General features: G+C 38.9%; 1 protein-coding gene across 1 annotated transcript in view; it reads left to right on the top strand.

Annotated features, from left to right (window-relative positions):
* CFDP1 (craniofacial development protein 1) overlaps window positions 1-18,588 on the top strand; it is a 158,414-nt gene that overhangs the window by 118,255 nt on the left and 21,571 nt on the right. The gene's annotated exons all lie outside the window — the stretch shown is intronic.

The following is an 18,588-nucleotide window of genomic DNA, read 5'->3' as shown; positions in this document are numbered from 1 at the left end:
ATTCTCAAATCCAAAAGCTTTTTCTCCACCTCTCTGCAGCATTTGACAAGTTTGCATCAGTTCATGTGAATCTTCCCAGGTTTTTCTGAGCATCCTGCTCATCATTTCTTAGAACACAATAGTATTCCATCACAATCATATATCACAGTATGTTCAGATATGTCCTTGATTTCCAGTTTTTTGCCACCACAAAAAGAGCTGCTACAAATAATTTTGTTCCAATAGGTCCTTTTTCCTTTTCTGGGATCTCTTTGAGAAAGAGACCTTTACTACAAGATTTTTCAAATGAAGTGTTCCATAGGGCTCTCATACTTAAGAAGTCAAAAGCAGATGAATGTCCCCCCCAAATCCCAACCTCCTTATCAGGAATTGTGTGACGAGGTCCTTTTAGGCACGGGGTTCAGCACATCCATGTCATCCCTGACTCTTTGCTGTTTGTATCTCATCTCATCTCTAAAATCTGTACCTTTCTCTCTGCTCCCGCCATAAAGTGTCCCCACCCCACCCCGGACCTTTACATCACTGCCAAATTAATTCCCAAAGATACAAGTGGAACGGTGTCACCTCCCTACCCAGCCACCTCCTGTAGCTCCATATTCTGCTGAGATCAAATAGGAAATTTGTGGTTGCCTTTTCAAACCCTTCCTGACCTGTTCCCAACCTACTTTTCCAGACATGTGACCTTCTTTCTGTTCCTCTTACAGAGTTTCAGAGCAGCTATGGCTAAGCCTTTATACTTCGTGGATTTTTGTGGACAAAGGAGCCAATGATGTCCCTAGTCACCCTGCCCATAATCTATGTGTAGGTGATGTCCCCCATCTCCACTCAGAATGAGTTTGGTGGGTGTTAATCAGGCTCATAGGGGATGGCATCCTGAGTAATGACATGGTTCTTTGGATCTTCACCAACTGAGCAGATGGGGGAAAGCTCTCACCACTCTGGCTCTGAGGCATAGAATACATGTCCTTGGGCTGCTCCTGGGAATTTGATTAAGCGTAGGTGGTGGCAAGCAATCAAGAGATTGATTCAAGACAGATAGGATTTTGTTGCTACTTAACATTTCTTAAATCTTCATGGAAAACAATTTTTATGTTGTCTTTTGAGAAAATTCTTTAAAAATCTGAAACTAAATTATAGGTTCTAGCAGAGATTAATTTTCCTTAGAAATATAAGTGAGAGGCTAAAATGGATTAAATAATACAGAAATTAGGCAGTGTGTTATATAAGGAAAAAAGCAAGAAAATAAGCCTTCCTATAGCACCTACTATGTGCCAGACACTGGGCTAAGTGTTTTACAATTATTATTTCATTTGGTCCTCAAAACAGTCCTGGAAAGCAGATGCTATTATTCTGTCCATTTTACAGATGAGGAAACTGAGGCAAACAGGTGAAATGACTTTGGCAGGGTCACACAACTAGTAAGTTTGTGAGGTCCTCTTGACTTCAAGCTCTTGAGTGCTGTGACTCCACCTAGCTGCCTCTACTCTTTTATCATGGATTCAATTCCAGATTTGGAATTGAGGGGTCTGGGTTCCAATTTGGGAAACAATACTTACTAACTCTGTGCCCATTAGTAAATTATTTATTCATTCAGAACCTTAGTTTCTTCTTTAAAATGGAAATAGTATCTTTACTGCCTACTGCACAGGAATATTGTAAGGATCAATTGAGATATATGTATATAAAGTGCTTTGTAAACTTTTTTTAAGTGATGAATATCAGCTAATTATTATAAATCACTAATGGGTTCATTAATCTTAGTAAAGACAAAACTTTAATTTTCCCATTCATCCTGGAGAACATCCTTTCAAGTTGTGAGTTTCAAGAGATAACCAAAGTAAGGCTCCAGCCTAGTAATGATGGCTGGAATTTCAAAAAACAATCTAAAAATATTTATTTTCCTGTCAGAAAAAAACAGTCATTGAATGAGTACACATGTGAAAGATGTAGCAAATCTGAAGTGCAGATTTCAGAGATGAAATGAGGTACAAACAACAAACACCTCATTTGAAAAATCTTGTAGTAAAGGTCTCTCTCCCAAAGAGATCCCAGAAAAGGGAAAAGGACCTATCGGAAGTTTTTCAAAAGAAAAGCATCAACTCACATCAAAAAGCCACTGGTTGTCCATTGGGCTTAATTATAATATTTTTCTTGCATTCTTTCAGCAATAAAGCTTAGAAAATAAATCTGCAACTCTGCATATAATTGTTCTTCACATTTTAAATTTAAATTTAGATTTTCATTGTCATAATTCATTCGAGGGAAATTATCCCTTGGTATGACTATAGATTTCACTTTTGCTGAGGTGCTCATTTCCTCCTCCATTTGGAATTTAGCTGAAACAATAGCAGTATTTTAATCCATACCTATGTTTTGGAAGGGGCATGGTGGTGATGAAATTAGCAGAAGAGCCGGGCTTAGAGTTACACATCTATCACACTGATGGTGTTGACCTTCCCTTCCTGGTGAGTGGAGTCTCAAAACCACATTAAATTCTCACTTTATCTTCTGGTTGATTTTGAGGCAGTGATGAGCAGGTGAAAGGCCTCCTGGACAAGAATGGAGACAAAAGTGTATTAGTGTTATTTTCCCTCATATAAATGGCAGTTTTTAAGGAAAAACTGAATAGTCATTCCTCACATCTGTAGTGGTCTTACTTGAAGTCTTTATTCCAACAAAGCTCTCCAAGACTCAGAAAAACCTGCCAGCTTCATTTCATCACTTTCATCTGTTGGCCAATGATTACTAAAGCAGCTTTTTCATTATCCAGAAATTTGCTTCCTCTTCCAAAGTTTCATTCACCCACCCCTAATTCCAGTGGAAGAAAGCATCTAAATGATGGAGGAAACTTTGTACCAACTAGCTTCTACTCCACTTTTTTGACTCCACATGGAGTACCATCTCTTCCCAGAAGCATGTATCCTGTTTGTGTTTCTTGGCTTTTTCAAGGTGAGAGAAGGCCTTGGCCACCATCCTTCATCTTTTGGAAAGATGACAGGTATTAGAAAACTTGAATGAGCACTATTTCCCTACCTGGGCCAGCAGCCAGATTCCTTGCACTCTGCAGAAAATCCCTATCTTTTTGGTGGTTTGGGGAAGGACAGGCTGATTCTGAGACATACAGAGAGTCTCATTCTTTTTCTGCTTAAGGACAAGGAGTGGGAGGGCTTTTTGATGGGCTGTGATGCAATGGACAAAAATTATCCATTTAAATTGGAGAGCAACTCTGCGGTGGCTGCACAGATTGCCCAGTTGTGGTTAGCTTCTATGAAAGCCATTTCCTGCAATAAAAAGACGTCTTCTGCTTTCTGTACCAGGCTGTGGGAACAAATACTTCTGTCAGTTCAATCCTCTGCGTGGCTATTGCAGAGCGATCATTTCTATTGTCCTTTTTGTGCTACAAGTGGCTCCCTCAGACCCAGGTTATGTGGCCATCCTCTCAAAGGAAATTCCTCTTGGTGGTTCACGCTAGCTTCTGTTAGGGAGGAACGGGCTAGTGTCGGAGCCTCAGTAAACTGCTCCTTGGTGCTGGCAGGGTTGTGGCTGTGGAGGGGCCAAGGACGCAGCTGCCCTGGCTGCACAGCAAGTCACTGTTGTCCCAGAAGCCAGCACAAATGGGACTTGGTGCTGGCGGTCCCACAGGAGCTGCGAGTGCTGGAAAATGACTTCCTGCCGCATTAGTCAATCTGACATAAGGAACCAGAGGCATTCCACTTTGGAAAGCGTTCTTCAGATTGTCAGAGATTAGAACTCCGTCCCCCTTCTATTCTCCAGATAGAACTTTACATGTGCAATGAAGATGATATAGTCAATTTTGCCAGATGAATGCTAGTGCTGTTTTTAGGGTGGTAAATAACTGGAAACAAGGGATACCCATCCATTGAGGGACTTATCAAGGATAGATCACTACTGTGCTGTAAGAAATGGAGGGTAGGGTTTTCAAGAAACCTGGGAAGACTTGTATGAACTGATGCAAAGTACAACAAAATTGTAAAGATATTTCACTTAACTTTGTCCTTTTTCATGATTTTTTTCCCCATTCTGATCTGTTTCTTTCACAACTGTGACTAATACAGAAATATGTTTTGTATGCTAGCACATAACATAAACTATATCAAACTGCCTACCATTTTAAGAAGAGGAAAGAGGGAGAGAGAAACATTTGGAATTCAAAATCTTATAAAAATGACTGCTAAAAATTGTCTTGACATGTTAAATGGGAAAAAAATAAAATACTGTTTTAAAAAATATTGTAAAGATAAATAATTTTAAATGATTTAGGAACTTTGATTTACACAATGACTGACCTCAGTTCTGAGGGACTCATCGTAAACTATGCTATCCGTTTTGGACAGAGAACCAATGTATGGACTCAAAATACAGATTCAAACATATTTTCTTTTCTTTTTTTCCCTTTTTTTTTTTTTGTGGGTATGCATCTGATGTGGGAAAATGTTTTGTTTGATTTTATGTTGTTTTTCTTGTCTTCTCAATGAGTAGGAAAGGGGAAGGTGGGAGGAAGAGAATTGAAAATAAAATAAAATCGAATTTTTTAAGAAAGGAATGCTAGCCAATTCTAGCAGGTTTCATTGAAGGTACTTGGCTTACTCCTTTCCAAAGAGGAAATCATATATACATATACACACACACACACACATATATACAGCAAACAAGCAAGCACTTATTAAGCACTTCCACATGTTAATCACTAGACATACAAATATGATCAAATGATATAGTTCCTACCCTCAAGAAACGTATGTTCTAATGGGGAAGACTACACATAAAGTACAACATGGTGACTAGATGACTAGGAAGCGGCACTGGAGGCCCAGCTTTAGGCAGGATGTGGTAAGAACAATATAGTCAAGGGACCAAGGACAAGAAGTACAAAGTCCTGATGGGAAAAAAATGAGGATAACAGAGAGCAAGAGGGATGGTGCGGATGTGGCCAAAAAGCAGTGTGGATCCCTGATCTCTTGCTTTAAAAAAAAGTAAAAGCAGAGAGTCTCAGCTTTCACTCAAAGGTAAAGCCCAAGGTTCCAGGGAGAGAGAGATGGTGACAGTGATTAGAGAGCATCCACAGCCTCTTTTAAATCAGGGTGCCCTGCTGGGACAAAGCAAAATAATATTTCTCTGACTAAAGACACTTCTGTCTGGGCCAGATCCTCAAGTATTTTACATTTATTTCATTTTTATATTCTCTGATTTTGCAAGGAGATGCTTGAGTTCCAACCTGGAATCAAAGATAGCCAAAGAGCAGGAGCTTAAAGAAAATATGCTACCTCCTTAATCCACATTTAGTCAAATGGACTGGAAAGGCTTTCAAGAGGCAAGTGGATTTTCTTTGCCACATGCATTGCTTCCCAAGTTAGTTTCCAGTTGAAAGATTTTGCTCATTGCTCAGGATTATATCTGGTGCAGGGGGTTTCTTCCAGGCAGAATTTAATTTGATATAGTTGTAAATTTTTCTTTGTAAAAGGCATGCTTTTTACATGTAAAAGGCATTTGCAGGCTTTTTAAGTAGAGCTGCTGCGGACAGCACACCAAATTTCTCCTATAAAGAGTGTCCTTGGGGTGTTGGAGTCCTAATCCTTTCTCATTTTCTCTTGGCTGCTGCTATAGCCACTCTCTGGATTTTGGGGGAATCCCAGATGGGCCCAGTGGTAGAAAAGGGCAATAAACAGGATCCTCTTGTGAGCTCCTTACTCATGTGCTTCACGTGAGAAAAAATGCCACTATGGGCTATGTTAAAATCTACTCTTAGAAATGCAAATATCTTGTTTTCTAGGATAATAGATTGTTTTCTTCTGCTGAATCTGATCACATTGATTTCCTAAACTAAATGACCACAAAGAGGAGAGTACCCCCTCCTCTCTTTATCTCTCCCTCCTCCCCTCTCCCTCTTTTCGAGATACATTCTCTGTTCCCATTAAATCATTTTTGCTTAGGAGATTCACACTTGCTTAATACTTTAGAAGGAAAAAACAACCTTTCCATTCTTGCAGAGGGGAAAATACAGTGCAGAAAGAAACTAGACCAAGGGCAGACCATGATGTGATATTTTCCCTTTCCCAAGGTATGTCAAAGCCAGATTGAGTGGGATGAGGACAGAGAATGGAACATGAACAAGTTTCATTTCCTGCAGGTCTATTGGGTGATGACTTTAATTTGACACAGATGCCAGGCATGTCCTTGGACTTCTCATGAATACATCCTTGCCAAGTCTGTTTGTGGAGCTGTGCAAAGGATGTGTATTTCAGAAATATTCCACATAGCATCCATCCCAAAGTCTACATTTCTTATCTCTTTTCTTGTCACTGTCCTTCAGACTCTGGAGGGAATGTCTTACTGTAGCTTTGGAGCTACACCTCCTACTTGAGGACCTTCCAGGCATTTGTACTTCCGAATCTCTTTTATTTAACTCAGCTCCCCTAGCCAGGTCAGACTGACCTTGGTAAATAACAGATGGATCCAACAGAGGCAACAAATTAGTGGAAAGAATATCATCTAGTTGTATATGACAGAGGGAAAAAAATATCTTTCAAAACCATTTTAAAATATTTATTGTAATACTCAAATACTGCACAGATCTGTGACTCTATCCCTTGGGATATTACCTCCATTGATAGGGACCATAATGCAGACCTTGGTCTTGCTTTGTGACCAGCTTATTTTTTTCCCATCATTCATTTCTCTACTGACATCCCTGTTTTTTTTTAAAGGTCTCATTGGTTATAGAGTATAACCTATTTACACCCATCATATGCCTCTGCCTTGCCCTCTGGATGATATTCATTTTTAGTTCTTTAGTTACTGTTTTGTCCCTATCTCACAGCCACACAATAACCCATATTCATTGTAACCACCTTTAATTTTCAAGTCCTTGAACTCTGATTTCCAAAATGATCCCATTGGTGCTCAGGTTTCTGTGCTTAGAATCAGAATACTAACTCACGGATAATCGATCAGTTGTTCATTCCTGATTTTCATTTCCACAAAGGGGGGGGGGGGATTATTATACCATTATATCTAGGGGCAGGTGGACTCTCCCTCCAGATTAGCCATCGATAGGCTAACACTTAAAGAAGCCTTTTGAATTTCTGGAATATACGTTTACTCTGAAATTCATTTGCTTTTTATTCCTGTTATGTTGATGAATGATAAAAGATAGACTAGGTAGAGATGTTTAATGACTGCCAAAGGAGTAATAATTTATCTTCTTGACATTAAATGCAATTAATTCATCCCCCTTTCTTGCTATTCAAATAGGCAAGGCATATAATTCCGAAGGGTTCACTGATTAAATGTTAATGTCCTTTGTTTGCTGTCATTTAGTACATGCTCAATGACTCTGAACTTTACTTGATTTTCTTCTAGAAATTTATTTTAATAAAATAAAAATTTAGATATCAGCTACAGAGCAGTCCTTATGGGGTCTTTCTGTGGAACTGAGCCATGTCTGTCAAATCACATCCCTCAGGAACAGAACTTTCTTGTGGTCTGAAGCATACTTGTTGGCTCCTCCCCAACTGATAATAATGTCATTGCTCATCTTCTTCCTGAAGTATTTCTCAATCCATTTCATATCTGCGTGCAAGCATTTCTGAAGCCTTGTATTGTAATGCCAAAGGTCACTTTTAATGGGATGACCAGTTTCTACCTTTTTTTTTTTTTTTTGGAAAGGAATTATCAAATGACCATCCCACATACAAATCATACACATATGCATATATATAACAGACTAAAAGTCCCTCAAACATAATAGCAATAGTTACACAAGTTTAACAATTTCCATTCCAAATCTTAAACACACAATAATACAGTGAAAATTTTAACAAGTCAACCACTTTCCCACTCCCCCCATCAGTCCAAATTACATCAGGAAAAGTGGGTGCAGGCAATGGCTGTCATTTGCTTCTTCAAACTGGACAGGGACGATGCTAGGGATGATGCTCAGTCCACGAGGGGGATGGGTCTGTAGGGTGGCAAGCTGACAAACAAAAGTTTGATCTAAGTCCCAGAAGCAAGTCAATATATCTGCAATTTGACCAAATCTAGAAATAAAAACAAATCTAACAAAGAAAAGTTAGAACAGTCTGAGATAGAAAGACCGGGTCCACAAGGAGTGCTACAAGATGTGACTTCTTAAAAAAACTTGAATATCCAGACACAATATCTAGTAACCAATAGATGACCAGACTAAATACTTATTTGCTCAAGTATTTAGAATATAGTGATTACACATAACCAGATTAGAAACAGCAAGGTATGACATAATTGAATTAACAATTTCTCATTGACCATTATAGAAATCAGTTAACAGGAGGGAAAAAATGCAGTGGCATATTACAAACCCAAGATATTTTACCTCTAGTAACAAATCCTAAACAGATATTTACCATAACCTTATCAGTTTGCTGCTTTTAAAATGTCTGGAACAGTTTAGAGGAAGGGGGGAGAATAGAATTCCATGTGACTACCCTTCCCCCAACTCCACAAGGGTGGGGAGTGAAATCACTCCAGGCTAACTAAATGGCTCCTATAGCTGAAGTAGCAGCAGTGGGGAGCGAGTTTAAATCTTTACAAAAGATCCCTACCCCACCCAACATTTAAAGTAGCAGAAATCAGTGGGTGGGTGGGGGAATCCCATAAAACCTACATGTCCAGCAGAGCTGGATTTAAAGCATATAATCCATTTCTATCTCATTTCAAATAATAAAACAATAAATATAGTTTCTTTCTCTCTTTCTGGCCCCATGTGGCCATTATTCCCAATGGACTTCTCCTAAGCCCAGCTTAGCCAGAGATGAAGCTTTCAGAAAAGTCCTTGTTACATACTTTAGGTAAAATTAGAGGCACTGACCTCTTTCAGGCAGGTTAACAGAACTTCTTTAACAAGCTATTGTTCCTTTAAGATCTTATACTTAGGAAAAACAATTCATTTCCCAAATTTAAAATAATCTTTAAATTCCTAATCAAATGTTTTCACCAGCTGGAGTTCAGTATTGAAATAACCAATTCCCAAATTTGATCATTGTTCTTAAATTTAACAGAGCTCTTAAGTTACTGAAACAAACAAACAAATTACAAATAAGTTCACAAAAATCACATAGAACACAGAGCACAGCTAGATTGTCCAATAACATACAAGACATACAGAACACTGATCACACTTAAGACTGCACAATTACAACATTCAGTAGGACACTAACATTAAAGCCAAACCAAATGGCGGTTTTAAAACCCCCAGTCTTTGTAGATAGCCCCCTGAGCATGCAAAAGTGGGAGGGGCTGGCATTACTCTAACTAACACAGGATGACCCAAACAGGGAAACTGAGTCCCATTTTCAAATGTATATACTTCCCACTTGATGGAAGAAGTAGAAGGACCTCTCTTAGAAATGCAAAGGACGGGCCTTTGTCTCTGGAAAAGAGTTGGACAGAAAGAGTTTCCTCAAGCAAAGCATCTGCTCCAGGAAAAGAGTTTTGAGGTGGGGGAGTGTCTAGATTGCAGACAAGTAAAAACTTAGTTTTCCCAATCTTTGCAGCCTTTTTTTAGAGATAGAGCCGCAGCAATTCCTAAAGAATTGTGCCAGAGCTCCCAAGAGCTCCAAACAACCACTGCAGTCTTGATGACTGCAGTGTCCACCATAACATAAGGAAAGAAAAAGTCTTTTACCTTTTCCAAAATTCCATCACATTCCAGTAACGACCCCCTGCGTCCAGTAGGCCATTCATCAACCAAGCAAATGGCACCCCCAAAAAGGGCACCCCAAGTGACATCCGCGTCTGGTAATTCACTAATCAACCAAACCAACCGGTACCCCAAGAAAAGGGTACCCCAAAAGTGACATCTGCGTCCGGTAATTCACTAATCAACCAAACCAACCGGTACCCCAAGAAAAGGGTACCCCAAAAGTGAACCCGGTGAATCCGGTTATTCATCAACCAAACCAAACAAACAAAACCACATGGTACCCCAAAAGGTACCCAGACAAACTTATTCTTCTGTGGCCGAAATGGGGTTGTCTACCATCAGGCTATTGTGGCTGGGAAACTGCTCTCTTTCCCGGAGGCTCTGGAAAGAAAACCAGGATGGCCCGAGGCTCTCCAGGCCAAGAGTTCAGATTCACAGTCACCCTGGCCCAAGGCAGAGACCCCAAAGTCTCATCTCTAATCCTGCTCATTTTCTAATTATCTCGGTGGGACCTCCAAATGTAATGTCAAAAGAAACTGAGCAAGACAGAGATTAGAGACCAATTCAATAGTTTATTAAATGGAGAGAAATACTGGGACCAATGGATCCCAGGGCTAGACGAGACTATCATCTCAGAGTCTAGCCCCGAGTATCAGGACAGCAAGCCTTTTATGACACAATGCAGAGACCTAGGTGGGGATAGCCTCATAGATGGAGGTTACTGATATTCTAATGACAATAAGGAATGTCTATAACACCTTTATCTCAACCATTAAGAGGGGATGGTCATAACCTTAAGGCAGAATACAAAATAGGACAAATGGAGGAACTGGTCACCCCATTAAAAGTGACCTTTGGCATTACAGTATGTATGCATTGCCCCTGGTATATGCTTAATCTTTGTTGAAGGATTGAATGTGGGATGTGCTAGAAGTTTCCTCATGAATCTAACACTGGAAGAATGAGGAAACAGCCTTAAAGCTTGTCAGGTGATTTGCTGGAGGTCACCCAAGCAGTAAATGACTGAGCAGAGCCTCCCATTTGGGTCTTCACAGTCCAAACCCAGAGCACTTTTGTGCAGAAACTCTATCTTCCCTGAATGCTGTGGTCAGAATAAGCCATCCCTATCTCTGTGAGGTCTGAGTTGGCCATATTCATGAGTGGTACTTTTTGATGACTTAGAGCCCAACTAGGCCAGAATTTTTCATGTTCAGCACTTATAGCCCTGGTGCTGGTAACTGACCTTGCTATTCCTCATGAGTAACTTCCTGACTCTCTTGTCTGTGTCTTTCTTTAGCCTGATCCTCCTTTCCTGTCCCCCCCCCCCCCCCCCAGATTCACTTCCCTTTACCTGGAATACCCTCCCTTTTTGCTGTGTCTCCTAGAATCTCCAGCTTCCTGAGGAGCTCAGCCCCAGCAGCCAGCCGTCCATGAGGCCCTTCTTCATCCTTTCATCCACTCGCACACACCCAAATCACTTTTTGTTTACTTCACTTATCTATACTAGTCATCTTCATTGGTAGATTATGTCCTTAAATGAAGGTAGAAACTGTCTTATTTTGTCCTTTGGATCTCCAAAAGCTAGCACTGGGTCTGGAACATAATAAACACTTAATAAAGACTTATTAATAGACTGAGTGATGAAATCCATGAACCTGGAAATATGTAATTGATGCCGAGTGAAGGAAGCAGCCTAGGATAATGGGATAAATAAAAACCAAATAATATTATCTTTTTTTAATGGGATTACTAAATTAGTCTAGATGGGACATGCTGTGGATATAATTGACCTAGATTTTAGAAAAATTTTGATATTCTTACTCTTCTTGTGAAAAAGATGGAGTGATAGGGGTCAGAGGATCATACCATCAGATGGATTCAGAACCAAGCTCAAAGAGTAATTATTCAGGGTCTGCTGTCATTGTGGCAGAAAGTCCAGTGGATCTGTGACCCAGGCAGCTGGGCTTGGCCTGGTGCTGTTTAACACTTATTTCTTCCCTGATTTGCATCAAGGCATGGTTGCCCTACTCATCAGATCCAAAAGGATGTTGGCAGATTGGATCATTAGGGGCAAATTAAAAGTCTTGCCCAAATGAGTGATATTCATGAGCACAAGATGGGGAAGGTATGGCTAAATAGCAGTTGTTTCTGCAAGAGATCTGGGAATTTTATGGTGTTGTCAGCAGTTAGGTGTGGCAGCATTCAGAGGGCCACAGCTTCCAGGAATGCAGAGATGACAGTTCCCTTGTCCCATCTCTTCCTCTGACTTTTCCAAATACCCCCATTTATAACCAGGAAAAACAGTCAAAAAAAATTAATTGACATAGCTGCTGTCTCATACAATTTTCAGACCCCACACTCCCTCATCTCTAAGAGGAATACTTGGGAACCAAAATGGTTATCCTCCATAGTCTGAGTCCATAAGCCTTTGAGTGTTATTCTCACTTGAAGAATCACAGAATCTGAGAGTTGGAAGTGTGTGGTTCAGACAGCATTTAATAAAAAAGCTGGAGAAATATCTAGAAGCAAAGCAAAGTTTATTTTTTTTTTTTTTTTTTTTTTTTTTTTTTTTAATTTAATAGCCTTTTATTTACAGGATATATACATGGGTAACTTTACAGCATTAACAATTGCCAAACCTCTTGTTCCAATTTTTCACCTCTTACCCCCCCACCCCCTCCCCTAAATGGCAGGGTGACCAGTAGATGTTAAATATATTAAAATATAACTTAGATACATAATAAGTATACATGACCAAAACATTATTTTCAAAGCAAAGTTTATTATACGTTCTCGAGAATCGGCATCCCACTCTTCCAGCAGACTATCGAAGGGAGGAAGTGCATCGGGGGCAGGGTCAACACTTTTAATCCCTAATGCAAATATCCCCTCCCACCACTGACCCTCATCCTTATTGGCTGAAGATCTTACATTCTAAACGCGGGAACTACCCAAGAAATTGAACTTGACCAATAAGTACATAGTTGCCCATATTTGACCTAAACAGAAAGACACTGATGTCATGGGAGGATAACAAGGAGACTTAAGTATGCCCTTAGGGGATAGCAGGGAGGGGACTTAAGTATGCCCTTGACTTGATTATTAAAGTCCTTCAGGCCTACTCCAACTCAGAAATAGATGAAGCCTTACTCAATTTTCACAACTGTCTTGAAAGATCTCACCTCATCTCGATCAGTAGGAACCTTGGTGGCCATCTCATTTCACTATGAGGAGCCCAAAAGAGGTAACACCTCTCAAGACTTTTGGACAGCTCTCCTCATCAAGAAGCTTAATTTTGACTCTCTGCAGCTTCAACCCAATAGCTTCACTGGGCCCACAGAGGGCCAACAAGAAATCTGACCTATTACTCAGGCTCCAGCCATTGAGTCTTTTGTAGGAGAAACATTCCCAGTTCCTTCAACTGATCCTCAAATGTCCTGATTGCCTTCCTCTAGATAAACTGACAGTTTATCCATTTTCTTCTTCACCTCTGGTGCTAGGAACTGAACATAGTGCTCCAGATGAGGTCAGAGAAAGACAGAGAGCAGGAGGATAGCCATCCCTGCATTTCTAGAAGCTGTGGCCTTCTGAATGCAGCTCTTTGGGCTGCCATATCTCCCTGCTGACAAATCCACTGAAACCCCCAGATCTCTTGCAGAAACTGCTATTTAGCCATAGCTCCCCTACTTTGTGCTTGTGGAGGTGTCTTTTGGGCCCAAGTGCAAGACTTGACATTTACCCCTGCTGAATTTCTTCTTGTTAGATTCAGTCCAGTACTCCAGTCTGTCAAGGTCCTTTTGGATCCTGGCTCTGTCATCACTGTGTAAGCGATTCTTTCTAGCTTAGCTGCCATCTGCACATCTGATGAACAGGGAAGCCATGCCTTGATGCAAATCAGTGAAGAAATAAGTGTTAAACAGCACCTGGTCAAGCCCAGCTGCCTAGGCCATAGAGCCACTGGAGACCTTCTGCCACAGCAGACCCTGAACAGTTACTCTTTGAGCACAGTTCTGAATCCATCTGATGGTATGATCTTTTTGATCCCCATCTCTCCATTATGTTCACAAAAAGAGCATGGATTATTTTGTCAAAACTTTTCTAAAATCTAGGTCAATGATACCACACATTTCCCCATTTATCTAATTTAATCCATCAAAAAAGGAAATAATTGAATCTGACATGAGCTCTTGTTGGGGAAATCTGCTGGCCTTTTGTCATAACTGCTTCCTTTGCTCAGTGGTCATCATTCTAGAGTTTGACACTAATCAAAGTCAAACTTGCAGGACATTAATAGCAGCTCTTCTCCTTTATTTGGAAATTGGTTCATTTTCCCTTCTCTCATCTTTTGGGGATATTTTCTATCACCTTTCAGATATCCCATTGCTATAACTGTATCTGCCAGTTCCTTCAAGAATTAAGGATGTCACTGAGCCAAGTGGATTGAATTCATTAAGAGCAATTGAATGTTTTTCTTCTCTTACTTATCTTGGGTGTCAACTCTCTTAGTCATTTTTGTTCTATTGCCTTGGTTGCTCTGCTATGGGAGAAAACAGAAACAGCCTAAGAATTGGGCAACTCTCTCTTCTCTCAGTTGTCACTTATTTTCCCATACATCTCAAACACAGGTCTGTTTCCTTCTTTGATCCTCCTTTTTTTCACACTAGAGCTATTTTTTAAAACTTTTTGTTATCCTTGCCTTTCTTGCCAACGTCAACTCATTCTGAGTTTGTTTCTGACACTATAATTATAGAACTATAACTTTACCTATCTTGTTTCCCTTGCACATTTCTTGGTGACTTTACAGTACATCTACATTGTTGCCTCATACAAATCCCATTTTTCCTTATCATGAAATTGTTTCCTTTTGTGTCCTTGGAATTTCATTTTTGAGAATTTCCCATTATTCCTGGGCTAACTTTCAGTACCAGAGACTGTCTGACCTTTGTATTTGTATTGAAGCACCTAGCATATAATAGGCATTTCATAAATGCTTGTTGATTAGTTAATTGATTAATTGGCAATCCACTCTATTGTCTTTGGGCTTTTTATGAATTACCATAAAGACTTAATCAAGTGGGACAGATGTTTTGACTTGGGTTTTACTCTTTATCCTCATAAATATGTGCTCTATATAGAAAAATGTCTGAGAGAACAATAGTACTGGCTCTGCCATAGCACTGCTTTTAGACAGTTTTCTGTGAATCTGTGTTCCCTCAATGAGCTACAGTAAGAAACAATTCTGCCTCATAAACAAACGACATATACTAGGGTGATTACATTGCTTTTTCAAAGGATTTTTGTTCTAAATCCTCAAAGTTCATCTCCTCTAGGGGGGCAGTGTTGTATAGGGGAAAGAACATATCAGACTGAGAGTCAGAAAAACTGGGTTCTACTGTTAAATTAGCCATGTGATCGTGCACAGTAGTCTTCTCACCCTTTTGGCCAGGATCTAAAATGGGCCTTTCATTTCATTTTATTTAATTTTTTAATATTTTTTAATTTATTATTAAAGCTTTTTATTTTCAAAACATATGCATGATTGTCAATGCTGTAAAGTTATCCATACATATAACCTGTAAATAAACGGCTATTAAATTTAAAAAAAATATATATATATATATATATATATATATATATATATATATATATATACATGGATAATTTTTAAGCATTGATCCTTGTGTAGTCTTGCATTTTTCCCTTCTTCTCCCCAACCCCTCCCCAATGTCAAGCAATCCAATATATGTTATACGTGTTAAATGTATAACATGAAATCCAATATATGTAAACATATTTATACAATTATCTTTCTGCACAAGAAAGATCAAATCAAAAAAGAAAGAAAATGAATAAGAAAACAAAATGTGAATGAACAACAACAAAAAGAGTGAAAATGCTATGTTATGAGCCACACTCAATTCCCACACTCTCTTTCTGGGTATAGATGGCTCTCTTCATCATGAGATCATTGAAACTGGCCTCAATCGTCTCATTGTTGTAAATAGTCATGTCCATCAGAATTGATCATTATATAATCTTGTTGTTGCCATGAACAATGTTCTCCTGGTTCTGCTCATATCACTCAGAATCAGTTAACATAAGTCTCTCCAGGCCTCTCTGAAATCATCTGATCATTTCTTACAGAACAATAATATTCCATAACATTCATATACCATAATTTATTACCATTATCCAGCTGATGGACATCCACTCAGTTTCCAGTTTCTTGCCACTACAAAAAGGGCTGCCACAAACATTTTTGCACATGTAACTCCCTTTCCCTCTTTTAAGATCTTTTTGGGATATAAGGCCTTTCATTAAAAAAAAATAGGAAAAAGAAATTCCATAACCTTCATCAGCAGCCATACTCAGCATTCTTATAATCTCTTGTTGTTGTCATTGTTATTGAGTAGTTCAGTTGTGTCCAGCTCCATTTCCATAGGGGTTTTCTTGGCAAAAATACTCTAGTGGTTTGCCATTTCCTTCTCCAATGTATCCCCATTTTACGGATGAGGAATTGAGTCAAATAGAGGTTAAATAACTTGCTCCACTAGTAAATGTCCAAGACCAGGTTTGAACTCAGATCTCCCTAATTGCAGGCAAAATGCTCTCTGTCCACTGCATCATGGAGCTGTCCCTTATTGTATCAATAAAGTTATTGTTTTTAGCACCTGACATCATGACTGTTAAAATTTCTAAGTTTTGTGCCCCTTATAGTTATAAACAGTAGGAGCCAGAACATGTCTAAGAACCATGGAACAATACAGAGTTGTTTTGGAAAATAACAGTATCAGAGAATAGGGTCTGTGGTAACACTGCAGATCAGGAGAGAGCAAAGTAAACAAATGGGAGAAATTCCCTTACAATCAACAACTGTTCATTTTGGGAGTTTGTTTTTCATTATAAAGGCACTTATTTAAAATAATTACATTGCCACAGATCCTTTTCCTTGCCTACAGGACTTTAAAAAAAAAAAAAAAAAAACAGATCAGATTAGTGAAGGAGCAAGCTTTGCTCTAATCAAATAAGGGATAGTACTGCCTATTTCTTAATTTCTAGGTCTTTTAGGCATATTGTGTTGTTTTTGTTTATTTTCTGGTTTGGGAGCGTATGTTTGCTTTCTTTTGAGTGTTTGGCATTCTTAAAGGCTCAAGGAGGCCAGACAGAGGTTGAGAGCTTTGAGTGTGGAAAGCTGCACACGCTTAAAAAGTTCTCAAAAATCGGCAGTGTGGAAGAGAGAAAAGGATATTCTTGGAAATCACTGTGATATAACTACAAAAACTATCAAGAAAAATGATCATTTAATTGTGGAAATGTGTATGGAAGAATTGCACATGTTTAGTATATTGGATTGCTTGCCATCTGGGAGGGGAGGAGAGAAGGAAAAAAGAATTTGGAACACAAGGTTTTGCAAGGGTAAATGATGAAAATTACCTAGGCATATGTTTTGAAAATGAACAGCTTTAATTAAAAAATAAAATAAAATGTAGTCATAAGAAGAAAAAAAAGAAAGAAAAAGATCATTGGTGGCTTCAGAGGGAGCAATTTTAAGTTGTGGGAATGAAAGCCAGATTGCAAGGGGCTGAGAAATAAGAAGGAGGTGAGAAAGTGGGGGTAGGTTTTTTTTTTTCTTTTTTAAATTTACTGCTTATTTTTAGCATTAACTTTTTTATGTTAAGTTTCCAAAATCTCTTTTTCCCTCTAACTTCTTCCCCAACCATTGAGACAAGACAAGCAATATATCAGTTATACATGTGAAATCATGCAGAATGTATTTCTATGTTAAACATGTTGCAAGAAAATTAAAAATAAAAATTATACTTCAGTTTACATTCAGTTCATTAGTTCTTTCTCTGAAGATGAATAATATTTTTCATCATGAGCCTTTTGGAATTGTCTTGGATCATTATATTAATCAAAAAATTGAAATGTCATCACTGAGAAGGTTGATAAAAAGGACAGACTCCTCAGAGAGTGAGGAGATGAGTTCTAGAGCAGTTCTAAAGTACAAGAAAAGGAGCGCCCTTCTAAGCAGGGATTGGGCCATTGCCTCCTTGGTGACTGAAACAGTGGAAGAAAGGGGGAATACTGCTGAGGTCATTTGAAGTATAGAGGTGGGGAGAAAAAGCTCTCAGTGAATAGAATCAGATTTTTTCCAAGGCAATAACTGAGTAAAAGTTAGCAATCTTGATAGTGGGATGCCATGGTACTATACAAGTTCTTAATAGCACAAACTCTCCTCTAAGAGTCTAAACCTTAATCCTTGCCCAGTTTTAATGTACTGTACACAATGACCATTTGTTTCTCCTGATAGTGAATGAATGACATTGAAAGCAGAGAGCTTGCCTTCTATGTTAAAACATTAATGATTTAGTTCCTTCTATTTACTCATAATTTTTGAACAAATGAGATTCTATTCCTAAATAATGCTTTCTTTAGACAGGATAACTCAGAGTGGTATATTTAATGTAGGAAATATGCATCGTGGGAAACTTGTTTAAATGATACCCTTTAAATGACTCTGCCAGCACACGTGATAGAATACATAGACATATGTCTCTGTCACAGCCATCCTCTTGCTAGACTGAAGCAGCCAGAACAAAACATATGTAAAAATTGATTCTACATCCTTCTGAAAACTTAAAGTGGGAAGTTATATGACCTGCAGCTAGGAATCATATACCTGGAACCCAGCATCTAGAGCTCATCTTTAAGGGAAAGGAAGAAAAATCTGAGTGCATAAAAACCTTCAAGGGACTAGTGTACCATGTTCTAAGAGGAAGCTGCTGATCTTTTTGTCACAATGACACATTCATGCTGTAAGTCTCCAGGCTGTTCCTATAAACATGTCATCTTCCTTGATTTAGCATCAAATAAATGGCAGGTTA

The sequence above is a fragment of the Sarcophilus harrisii genome, chromosome 2 (assembly GCF_902635505.1).
Source record: "Sarcophilus harrisii chromosome 2, mSarHar1.11, whole genome shotgun sequence".
Taxonomy (NCBI): domain Eukaryota; kingdom Metazoa; phylum Chordata; class Mammalia; order Dasyuromorphia; family Dasyuridae; genus Sarcophilus; species Sarcophilus harrisii.
This window is presented reverse-complemented; position numbering and strand designations above follow the sequence as displayed.